Source organism: Triticum aestivum, chromosome 3A (assembly GCF_018294505.1).
Source record: "Triticum aestivum cultivar Chinese Spring chromosome 3A, IWGSC CS RefSeq v2.1, whole genome shotgun sequence".
In the NCBI taxonomy this organism is placed as follows: Eukaryota; Viridiplantae; Streptophyta; class Magnoliopsida; order Poales; family Poaceae; genus Triticum; species Triticum aestivum.
The window spans coordinates 601305512-601317143 of NC_057800.1; positions in this window are offsets into that span (position 1 = coordinate 601305512).

The following is an 11632-nucleotide window of genomic DNA, read 5'->3' on the forward strand; positions in this document are numbered from 1 at the left end:
TTCACACGTCATAGCTCAATTGTCGGTATTCCGGTTGAAAACAATACGGGGACCAAGGAATGAACGAAGATGGCAAGAAGTATTATGATATCAAGAATTCTTAAGAGGTGGTGAAATTCTCACCACATTCTTGACAAAAGGAGATGGTAATACTTCCGAGGTAAGGAAGATCAACTGCTGGGTAGCAGGGATCTCAAGGTTTACACCAAACACGAACAAGTTGTGTTGAACGGAAGGCAATAAAGTGGTCGATGAGAACAGGAATCATCGAGGGGCAAGGATGGTATTACCCATCATGAATTCAATTGAATTCCTGGAAGAGCTCATAAGGTTGATGATGATCACGACACATTTGTCGAGAGATTTCATGCAGATGTAATCAACCAGCGATGACATCAAGTCAGAGGAATGATGAAGCAAGAGGTTATTGGAACCACAGTTACGACACAAACTCGAACTCAAGCTGGTTGTTTAAGGTGAAAGGGTATGACGAGGAAAATCGACGTAAGCTTAGCTATCGTCGCAAATTGGTGCTCCGAGAATAAGGACCAGGTAGCACAGGTAGAATCGTCACGACAATGATATAGCCAAACAGGCTAGGAATGGCGTGATCGGGTACAAACTCGTAGTTATAGAAGCTTACTGAAGAGTTGTTGAACCGTAGTGCGGACTCGGTTCAGTTATCGGTGTCTTTGAGTGTTTAATAACTCAGAGCCCGTGAAAAAAAATGGAATCAGTGGGAAGGTAGTACTTGATGAACTCATAAAAAGTTATGCAGTTCCATGATAATCTCGAGATACCAGGGGGGTAATACTCGACACAAGATCAAAGTAAAGGTTGGACTGGTGTATTGATCCATAGGAGACAATTGTTTTAACTTGTCCGAGAAATGAGATCAAAGAAGAACAATCATGGTCGGAACCACGGTTGCAAGGGATCAATTCACAGATACCATATGTTAGTTATCAAGGAAATAGTTATTGTTACAAGAAGCTTCCATGATAGGATATACATCGCGTCCATGGGCATGAACACAAAGTTCAAGGTCGACTCCCACTTCTCCAATGAATACCCTTTCATTCACTTCTCGCGTTCGATGAAGTTGCAGTGCTGAAATTTTATCTGGCGAAGCACCAGAAGAGTATTAATCGTGAAAACTTTCGGGTTCACACGGTTTAGAGAAAGCATATGTTCAACCCATAGGGGCTTCTTAGAAACATATACCACAATCTTTAGGAGTAATAAACTCAAACTCGATGGCAGAGCATGGTTGAGAAAAGCAGAGGATACAATTTACCAAAGGCATTATGTATCCGAGGAAAGGCTCACAAGGTTATTGAATATGAAGGGCGTTGTCAGATAAATCCAACAAAGGATCTGGTGGTCCATAAGGGATCTGGTGTGAGCATTGGTACTCAACTAGAGGAAGCAGATTATAGAAACAACTGACTAACTCAATTGTCAAATGCAAGGAATTATGATTTCCAAATCAAGGGGTCAGAAGCAATGCTCTGATTAGGGGTGGATAAGTTGAATAGCCTTAGGGTACAATCAAGGACAATTGGATTGGTCGAGAACCAGTTCCAGTTAAAAGAATGGCAGCTTAGCCGAAAAAGTAATTTATAAGGATCAATGATGATTGCGTGTATTCGCAAACATATTGAGTCAACAGACTCAAAATGATAATGACAAGGAATGTCATTAAGACTACGAGACTTATGGGATTAACCATAATGCAAGCAAGCAAGAATTTCAAGAGCCAAAGGCTCCAGAGGATTTTCGGAAGATCGAATATTATTTTGAAGACTTTTGTGAAACACATGAACAACTAGGGATGAGCGGATACTCGGCAAGCGCGAGTAATTATTCGTAGGGGTATTCATGCAGCAAGGAACTGCAGGGCAGTAAGCGTAAAGAATTCTCGGAATATCGAAGAGTATTTCAGGACATCTTGTAATAACAAGAGCAACTGGGGATGACAATATGAACGATAGGTGTAAGTAGTTATCCAGAGGGATTTATCGATGGAAGTGAATTGCAAAAGCGATGGCACATAGTCTCGAGAGCACATCGTAGAGTATCTTCGGAATCTTCTGGTGCAGCAGGCGGTCATCGGTAACAAGTGGCTCCCCGGGAGAAGGTACTTGCGAGAACCTAAAGTTAGTTTTGTTTATAGCAAAATCATTTAACCCGAATAGAAGAGAGCTCAGAGTCCCAGAGTAAAGGTCAAGGAGTAAAAGATCCTAGTACCACCCAATGGCGACGTGGGCCCATAAGGCCACACAGCCAAGTTAGTAAAAGTTTTGCAATGTCTAGACTCGACTTCGGCCAAGGAGTGTGGAAGGGGGATTCCTACAGGCAGTCGGCTCTGATACCAACTTGTGACGCCCCCGATTCAATCGTACACTAATCATGCACGCAAATGTGTACGATCAAGATCAGGGACTCACGGGAAGATATCACAACACAACTCTACAAATAAAATAAGTCATACAAGCATCATAATACAAGCCAGGGGCCTCGAGGGCTCGAATACAAGTGCTCGATCATAGACGAGTCAGCGGAAGCAACAATATCTGAGTACAGACATAAGTTAAACAAGTTTGCCTTAAGAAGGCTAGCACAAACTGGGATACAGATCGAAAGAGGCGCAGGCCTCCTGCCTGGGATCCTCCTAACTACTCCTGGTCGTCGTCAGCGGGCTGCACGTAGTAGTAGGCACCTCCGGTGTAGTAGGAGTCGTCGTCGACGGTGGCGTCTGGCTCCTGGACTCCAGCATCTGGTTGCGACAACCAGGAAGAAAGGAAAGGGGAAAAAGGGGAGAAAGCAACCGTGAGTACTCATCCAAAGTACTCGCAAGCAAGGAGCTATACTACATATGTATGCATTGGTATCAACTGGAATAAGGCTATCATTTGTGGACTGAACTACAGAATGCCGGAATAAGAGGGGGATAGCTAGTCCTTTCGAAGACTACGCTTCTGGCAGCCTCCGTCTTGCAGCATGTAGAAGAGAGTAGACTGAAGTCCTCCAAGTAGCATCTCCAAGTAGCATCTCCAAGTAACATCTCTAGTAGCATCTCCAAGTAGCATCTCCAAGTAACATCTCCAGTAGCATCGCATAGCATAATCCTACCCGGCGATCCTCTCCTCGTCGCCCTGTTAGAGAGCGATCACCGGGTTGTCTGTGGAACTTGGAAGGGTGTGTTTTATTAAGTATCCGGTTCTAGTTGTCATAAGGTCAAGGTACAACTCCAAGTCGTCCTGTTACCGAAGATCACGGCTATTCGAATAGATTAACTTCCCTGCAGGGGTGCACCAACTTACCCAGCACGCTTGATCCCATTTGGCCGGACACACTTTCCTGGGTCATGCCCGGCCGCGAAAGATCAACACGTCGCAGCCCCACCTAGGCTCAACAGAGAGGCCAGCACGCTGGTCTAAACCTAAGCACGCAGGGGTCTGGGCCCATCGCCCTGAGCACACCTGCACGTTGCGTACGCGGCCGGTGAGCAGACCTAGCAACCTCCATTACAAAGGAAGTTGCGTTAACACAGTCCAACCCGGCGCGCGCCGCTCAGTCGCTGACGTCACGAAGTGCTTCGGCTGATACCACGACGTCGGGATACCCATAACTACTCCCGCGTAGATGGTTAGTGCGTATAGGCTCGTAGCCAACTCAGATCAAATACCAAGATCTCGTTAAGCGTGTTAAATATCCGCGAACGCCGAACAGGGCCAGGCCCACCTGTCTCCTAGGTGGTCTCAACCTGCCTTGTCGCTCCGCCACAAAGTAACAGTCGGGGGCCGTCGGGAACCCAGGCCCACCTCTACCGGGATGGAGTCACCTGTCCTTTCAGCCCCCTCATCAGAATCACTTGCGGGTACTCATCGAGCTGACCCGACTTTAGTCACCATCTGTATAGTATGTATGTATGTATGTATGTATAGTATATACCCGTGATCACCTCCCGAGCGATCACGGCCCAATAGTATAGCAAGGCAGACTGACAAGAATGTAGGGCCAATGATGATAAACTAGCATCCTATACTAAGTATTTAGGATTGCAGGTAAGGTATCAACAGATGTAGCAACAATGTCAGGCTATGCATCAGAATAGGATTAACGGAAAGCAGTAACATGCTACACTACTCTAATGCAAGCAGTATAGAGGAGAATAGGCGATATCTGGTGATCAAGGGGGGGGGCTTGCCTGGTTGCTCTGGCAAGAGAGAGGGGTTGTCAACTCCGTAGTCGTACTGGGTAGCAGCAGCGTCGGTCTCGGTGTCTAGCGGAAGAAGAGGGGGAAGAAACAATGAATACAATGCAAACAGATGCATGACGATGCATGACAAAGCAAAACGTGAAGCTAGGCGTGCCCTAACGCGGTATGAGGTGATGCCGGTGAAGGGGGGAAACATCTGAGAAGTATCCCCGGTGTTTCGTGCTTCCGGGCAGAGGAGCCGGAGGGGGAAAAGTTGCGAGTCCGATAGGTTAGGGATGTGTGGCGGACGAACGGGCCGCGTTTCTGGATTCGTCTCGTCGTTCTGAGCAACTCTCATGTTGAAAATAATTTAATCCGAGTTACGGTTTAAAAGATATGAGTTTCTAAAGATTTTATTAATTTCTAGAATTTAATTAATTACTTAATTTAATTCGAAAATGGATTTATGACATCAGCATGATGTCATGCTGATGTCAGCAGTCAACAGAGTTGACTGGTCAACCTGACAGATGGGGCCATTGACTGGGTCAACAGCACGGTCAGCAGGCCCAGTCAGCAGTCAACAGTCCTGTTGACTTAGTCAAACCTACACGTGGGTCCACCTGTCATAGTCACATTTTAACTAAACCTAATTAACTAGTTAATTAATCATTAGTTTATCTAATCAGAGTTAATCAAGTTAATTAACAGATCCAATTAAGTTAATTAATTTCGAATTAATTAATTAATTCATTAATATTTTTCTAATTCTTTTTTTTATAACAACGTTCTGGGGCTAGGCCCCGTTTGTCATAGGCCCTAGGGACCTTAGCGGGCGTCGGTGTTAGCGGGTTCGGGCGCAACGGGTGCCCCGCACCCGTTCGGGCGCACGCCCAGGGGTGGGCGGAGCCAGCAGGGCGCCGGAGCAGGGGAGGCCGGTGGCCACAGCGCCGCCCAGGCGGCCGGGGCGGCGAGGAAGCGGCACAGGCAGGGGAGCGGCAAGGCGAGGCGCACGACGCGGGACATGCAGCCAGCAGCGGGGGAAGGCCCGGCAGATCCAGCGATGGACGACGCTGAGGCGGGGTGCAAGGGCGCTTCGGCCAAGGGAGCGCAGTGCGTGCGGCCACCCGCAAGCAGGCGTAGCAGAGGGCGGTCCAGGGACCTGTGTGCGTGGATGGGGGCGCGGTGAGCGCGCATCAGGTGCGGTGAGCGCGCATCGGGCGCGGCCAGAGATGGCGCGGGCGCGCACGAGGGTGGGGACCAGGGTGCACGGTGTCGAGGCGAGCCGGGGAAGCCGACGCGGGGAGAGGAGGAGGGAAAAGCGGCAGCTCACGGTGGGGCGTAGGGTTCGTGGCAGCGGGGCGTGAGGAGGAGGACGGAGACGGCGCGCGACGGGGAGGCAGTCCGGCGGCGAGGTCCGTTGAGGAGGACGGCGGCGAGGCGGCGTTCCGGCCGACGGGATCCGGGGGCGACGGGGTCGGGCCTCTCCCCGATCCAGATGGGACCGAGAGGAGAAGGGTGGGGGGGAAGTGGAGGAAGGCGAGGCGTCCGGCGATGGAGAGGCGGGGCGGGGTCGAGGCGGCACCAGGCGGCGGCGTACGGCGTCGGGGCCTCCTCTGGTTCCAGCCCCTGATTCAGATCGGGGGGGAGAGGGAGGAGAGTGGGGATCGTGCGCGTGGGGGGGGGGATGGGTGGACCGGCTAGGATTTCTCCCCTGGTGGGGGGTTATGGAGGGGAGGGGTGGGCCGGCTGGGCCTGGGGGTTGGCCCAGTTGGGCCACGGCCCAGAGGGGGGGGTTCTCCTTTTTTTCTGTTTTAGTTTTGATTCCTTTTCTTATTTTCTCTTCTGTTTTAATTCAATTTAAAATATTTATGTATTTTATAAAACTGTGCCTTCTACACCATAATTATCTATGTAATATTTAGTACAATCCGAACATTTTTATTTTAATTTTTGAAAACTTTTATTATTGACATTAATTTGAATTTGAATTTTGAAACAGTTTCGAATCATTGCAAGGTTAACAACAGTAACCGTGGTGACGTGGCACCATTAGCCCGGGATTACTGTAGTTTAATTATCCGGGCGTCACAAGGTCTCAATAATAAGTTTTACAAATTCCAGCGGATCGATGAGCCAGACATGGCGTCCTGGATCTAAAGCAAGAGAGAAGTTTGCTATGTTATGAGCATCTACATTAGCTACTCTACTCTCATGACAAAAAATAATTTTCTAGTCTCGTTCTGTTGCACCTTGATCTCCTTGATGATTGCATCATTTTCTCCTTTGATCCCATCTTCCAGGGCTTTGACTACTACTGCACAATCTGAAGCAATGATCGTCCCTCTTAGGTTGAGATCTTGTCGAAGTCACAGAGCTTCCCGGCATGCATTGGCCTCCACACGTGATGGCTCTAGAGCTCCATCAATGACCAGAGCTGACGCACCCAAGAACCTCCCATCTTCTGTTCTAAAAATCATGGATGCTGCAGTTTTCTTCCTTGATTGTGAGATCACCGCATCCACATTTCCTTTCGACATTCCAATAGGCGGAGGTATCTAGTAACCTTGTACAGGCACTGTCGTTTTGACCGGGCCTCTTCCAACTTCCTCCAAAACCTAAATTTCATGTAAAAACTGTGTGACAAAATGGCAAGTCTCAAAGGGACTTTGAAATTTATTTTCATGGAGAACATCCCGCTTTGCCTTCCATAACGCCCAGACAGTCACAATCATCTGCACATATGAGGCTTCATCCAATTGTTCTTCCATTTCAAACAACCATTGCTTTGCCCTCGGCTCCCCGCAATTTGTCATACAATCATACATCTCTTCATCAACTAAAACCCACACACATACCGAGCCATTTTGCATTCCATTAGACTATGCCTCCATGAATCTATTTGGCCACCACATACAATGCAACCGTTGGTTGTGGCCATGTTTCGGTGATGCGCAACATCTGTTTGTAGGTAGACTCTGTTTGGCTAAACGCCAAGCAAAAATCTTGACCTTAGACGGTAGCTCATACTTCCACAGTTTAGTCCACGCCTTTGTAGTACCAGTTGCATTTGATGCTCTTGCATGTCCCTCCAGCCATGCTTCTCTATGATTTTTAGTATCGGTTAACATACGGTATGAAGATCGTACAGACAAAACCCCATTATTCTCCTTAGTCCATCCCCAAAAATCATTCATATCAACAATTGGTATGGGTATATTAAGCTCCACTTCAACATCCATCAGCAACAAATGTTCAATTAGAGCATCCTTGTTCCATCTCTTGTTCTGATGATCAATCAACTCTCCTATCAGAAAAGGCATGTCCTCTCTTATCGATGCTACTAGACGCATCAACCACTGTCTCGGTAGCTAGTTTTTGTTCCATATATGAGTTTTCATGCCGTTGCCTATCCTCTTGATCACCCCTACTTAACCACATCTCGCCCATCTATAATGGAACGCCAAATTCGCGACGGTTTTGACCCAAGTATTCTGTCAAAAACTCTCCATTGGGATAGTTCACAGTCTTAAGTATTTTTGCACTTAAAGTCTCTGGTTTCTGCACAAGCCTCCATGCTTGCTTTGCTAGTAATGCAATGTTGAAAAGTTCCATTTTATACAGAAGTCCATTCCTCCCATATATTTCGGCTGGGTCATATCATTGCAAGACACCCAAGGAACTTTCCGTTGTCCTTCCTTTGCACCCCCACCAGAATTTTCTAATCATCCCGTCAATGTGTTCACAAAGTTCTCTTGGCAATTTAAAACACCCCATTGCATAAGTTGGTAGGGCTTGAGCTATAGATTTTATGAGGACCTCTTTACCACCAATTGATAGAATTTGCTCAATCCAACCTTGAATATGTTTCCATACTCTATCTTTAAGGTATTAGAATACCCCATTTTTTATTTTTCCCACTTCAATTGGCATGCCAAGATATCTATCAGACAATGCTTCAACAGAAACATTCAAAGCTTGCTTTACTTCTTCTCCGAGGTCACTCGGACACCCCTGCTAAAATATACAAATGACTTATCCAAAATAATTCTCTGCCCAGATGCACGATAGTAAAGATCAAGTGCGGCTACAACCTCCTAAGCTGCTTTTACATTTGCTTTCATAAAAAAACTATCATTTCCAAAATAGTAAATGACTTACTTTTGGTGCACTCGGAGCAACCTTCAACCCAATCAACTATGAACTTCCCACTCTTTCATTTAGTAAGCAAGAAAGTCCCTCTATTGCTAACACAAAAAAATAAGGAGACATTTGGTCACCCTGACGTATTCCTCTGTTCAATTTAAAATTCTCCAGCTGATTGCCATTGGACATAACTAAAAATGAGATAGTTCGGACAAAGGACATCACCGACGGAATCCGTACAGGGCTAAACCCCAACTTTCCCATAATAGCTTCCAAGTAATCCCACTCGACTTTGTCGTATGCTTCCATCATATCAATCTTTAGAGCGCAACTCCTATTCTTTTTCGCCTTATCAGTTTTCATAAAGTGCAGACTTTCAAAGGCAGAGATTGTATTATCTATAATCAACTATCCAGGCACAAAAGTTGACTGCTCAAAGGAAATAATCTCTGGGAGGATTACCTTAAGTCTGTTCGCCAACACCCTTTTGACACCATCTTTATAAATCACGTTATAAAGGCTAATGTGTCTGAACTGAGTTAGAAGGGCCGGATTTAATACCTTTGGAATAAGCACAATGAAAGTGTTGTTGATTACCTCCATAGTATCACCCGCCTTCAACACTCTAAGCACCATCTGTGTTATCTCCTCACCACACAAAACCCAGTGTTTCTGAAAGAAATATGCCGGGAAGCCATATGGCCCCGGTGCTTTTGTCGGGAACATTTGGAACAATGCATTCTTAATTTCCTCAGCTGTATATGGTTTCACAAGTTCCTCATTCATAGCACCAACGACCTTGCATGGGACATGCTGCAGCAACATGTCAACGTCATTGACCACCTCGGAGGTATAAAGGTCTTTAAAAAAATATTAATCATGTCAGCCATCTCCCCTCTATCCTCTGTAACGGTCCCATCCATTTTTGTGAGTCGTGTGATCTTATTCTTCTTCTTACGCAAAGTGGCCTTCCGATGAAAAAAATCTGTGTTTGGGTCCCCCTCTTTAAGCCACCAAATTCTTGAACGTTGTCGGCACATGATCTCCTCTCGATGGTATAATTCAGCTAACCGGTCAAGAATTTCTGTTTCTTCACGGCTAGGACCACTTCTTCTTGGCTTAGCTCTCAAATGGGCCAACAAGCCTTTAAGTTTGTTGATCTCCTTGGTAACACTGCCAAACTCTTCCTGGCTCCACTTTTGCAAGTCCTCTACTATGCTTTTTAATTTGTCATTCATGCCCTTCATGCTAGTAGCCCTTGAGCTACCCCATCGCTGCTCAATCATTGATCCAAACCCCTCATGTGACTCCCACATCTTTTCATAACTAAAAAGCTTTGGCATCCAATCTAACCTTTCCTAAGAAAACAGATGCAAAACGATTTGAAAAACAAAAAACAAAAAACTCACACTGCAACTACAATACTGGGGTGGCCCAGTAACGCGGCGCCACATGGCCGGGCTCGATCCCGGCGAGGAGCCCGACCTAAACCAAGCAGGCCCCATTCCTTCCCCGGAACACGGAAGCTCGAAATCCATACACGGCTAACCCCCAACTTTCCCATAATAGCTTCCAAGTAATCCCACTCGACTCTATCGTATGCTTTCATCATATCAATCTTTAGAGCGCAACTCCTATTCTTTTGTAGCCTTATTAGTTTTCATAAAGTGCGGGCTTTCAAAGGCAGAGATTATATTATCTGTAATCAACTATCCAGGCACAAAAGCTGACTGCTCAAAGGAAATAATCTTTGGGAGGATTACCTTAAGTCTGTTTGGCAACACCCTTTTGACACCACTTTAGTAAATCGCGTTATAAAGGCTAATGGGTCTAAACTGAGTGTTGTTGATTTGGCTGGATTTGATACCTTTGGAATAAGCACAATGAAAGTATTGTTGATTACCTCCATAGAATCACCCGCCTTCAACACTCTAAGCACCAAGTGTGTTATCTCCTCACCACACAAACCCCAGTGTTTTTGAAAGAAATGCGTCAGGAAGCCATATGACCCCGGTGCTTTTGTCGGGAACATTTGGAACAATGTATTCTTAATTTCCTCAGCCATATATGGTTTCACAAGTTCCTCATTCATAGCACCAGCGACCTTGCATGGGACATGCTGCAGCAACATGTCAACGTCATTGACCACCTGGGAGGTATAAAGGTCTTTAAAAAAATTATTAATCATGTCGGCCATCTCCCTCTATCCTCTGTAACGGTCCCATCCATTTTTGTGAGTCATGTGATCTTATTCTTCTTCTTGCGCAAAGTGGCCTTCCGATGAAAAAAATCAGTGTTTGGGTCCCCCTCTTTAAGACACCAAATTCTCGAACGTTGTCGGCACATGATCTCCTCTCGATGGTATAATTCAGCTAACCGGTCAAGAATTTTTGTTTCTTCATGGCTAGGACCGCTTCTTCTTGGCTCAGCTCTCAAACGGGCCAACAAGCCTTTAAGTTTGTTGATCTCCTTGGTAACACTGCCAAACTCTTCCCGGCTCCATTTTTGCAAGTCCTCTACTATGCTTTTTAATTTGTCATTCATGCCCTTCATGCTAGTAGCCCTTGAGCTACCCCATCGTTGTTCAATCATTGATCCAAACCCCTCATGTGACTCCCACATCTTTTCATAACTAAAAAGCTTTGGCATCCAATCTAACCTTTCCTAAGAAAACAGATGCAAAACAATTTGAAAAACAAAAAACAAAAAACTCGCGCTGCAACTATAATACTGGGCTGGCCCAGTAAAGCAGCGCCACATGCCCGGGCTCGATCCCGGCGAGGAGCCCGACCTAAACCAAGCAGGCCCCATTCCTTCCCCGGAACACGGAAGCTCGAAATCCATACACGGCTAAACCCCAACTTTCCCATAATAGCTTCCGAGTAATCCCACTCGACTCTATTGTATGCTTTCATCATATCAATCTTTAGAGCGCAACTCCTATTCTTTTTTAGCCCTTATTAGTTTTCATAAAGTGCGGACTTTCAAAGGCAGAGATTATATTATCTGTAATCAACTGTCCAGGCACAAAAGCTGACCGCTCGAAGGAAATAATCTTGGGGAGGATTACCTTAAGTCTGTTCGGCAACACCCTTTTGACACCACTTTATAAATCGCGTTATAAAGGATAATGGGTCTGAACTGAGTGTTGTTGATTTGGCCGGATTTGATACCTTTGGAATAAGCACAATGAAAGTATTGTTGATTACCTCTATAGTATCACCCGCCTTCAACACTCTAAGCACCAACTGTGTTATCTCCTCACCACACAAACCCCAGTGT